We start from the raw sequence: 1198 nt of genomic DNA, 5'->3' as shown, positions 1-1198 counted from the left end.
CAACTTTGGTTAGTTTTTTACCCTCTAATTACTCCATTATTCAACTACAAAAATCAACTAAATTTGGATTAAATGGTAGGCTTTTTTTTGGTAACATACCGTTCAAATGTTGATGATTTGTCACCTTGTTAAAAAAATGGATATAAATGAGTAATAAGGGCATCTAACAAAACAAAAATCCACCAAAATTAAATTACAAAATTATCATGCTTACAATTACAAAAAACAGACCAAGAAGTACAAAATGGAAGTATAATTATCAGCCTCAAAAAAAGCAAAATCTACCAAAATCGAAAGTCATAAGAAGGTGTTTGGTTTAACTTTTAAAATGACTTTTAGTCAAAAAGATGTTTGGGAAAATAAAAAAGACTTTTGTAAATGACTTATGTAATGCAACTCGCTGCTATCAAATTCGCCCACATCGACCAGACGAAGGACTGTTTTTCCGGTTATACTGCTGAGGTGAGTAAGAACAATCGTCCCTTCGGGTACATCCTATAAAATTGGAACGATACAGAGAAGATTAGAATGGCGACACGCACAAATCGAGAAGTGGTCCAAATTTTTTTTTGCCCTTCTTCGCCGGAACCCTAATTTCCTTTCGGAGTTCTCAAAGCTGATCTACCGACGGCCGACAGTCAGTCGATGTTCCGTTCTCCCTTTTCCTCGAATTTTCGTTAACTACGATCACAGAGGGCTCCAAATTGATCTAGTACTGCTGGAGTTTTTCCATTGGCGGATTTTCAAAAGGTATTCATCAAATCATTAGTCTTCAAATCTATGTGGAATATATGTGATTCGTTTCTACGCTCTGCAGTTAAATCAGGGCATGTTCAAAATTGTTTTATCAGCTAGATTGCTAGTTAAGATTGCCAACTCTGTGAAATTATTGTACCTAAAAGGGCTTATTTTCAATGCAATCTTATTAACTAGATCAAAATTGTGAACTTTAAATTGTTAACTGGTCTTGTGTGGGCAATTGAAGGATAATTCTGCTCCATTTGTTTGCCATAGTCATTAGTCACTCTGCAAATCATGATGTTTTGAATCATCTCTGACCAAAAAAGCTTCAGTCTTACTTCTTAACAACGTGTATGATGCTGATTGTATGTCATATATATTTTCCTGTTTTACCAGGCTTAGATTATTAATGTTTATGTGAAGCATCATACTTTTGGTTTATCTCAAACAAGACAGA

At 34.6% G+C, this 1198-nt stretch overlaps 1 pseudogene; it reads left to right on the top strand.

Moving 5' to 3' along the window:
* Positions 1-478: 478 nt before the first annotated feature.
* Positions 479-567, top strand: LOC145135193 (U6 spliceosomal RNA; annotated as a pseudogene).
* The last annotated feature ends 631 nt before the right edge of the window (positions 568-1198 follow it).

This window comes from Lactuca virosa, chromosome 8, assembly GCF_052849685.1.
Source record: "Lactuca virosa cultivar CGN04683 chromosome 8, Lactuca_virosa_CGN04683_v6, whole genome shotgun sequence".
Lineage (NCBI taxonomy): Eukaryota > Viridiplantae > Streptophyta > Magnoliopsida > Asterales > Asteraceae > Lactuca > Lactuca virosa.
The sequence above is the reverse complement of the archived record's forward strand: the minus strand, read 5'-3'. Positions and strand labels throughout refer to the sequence as shown.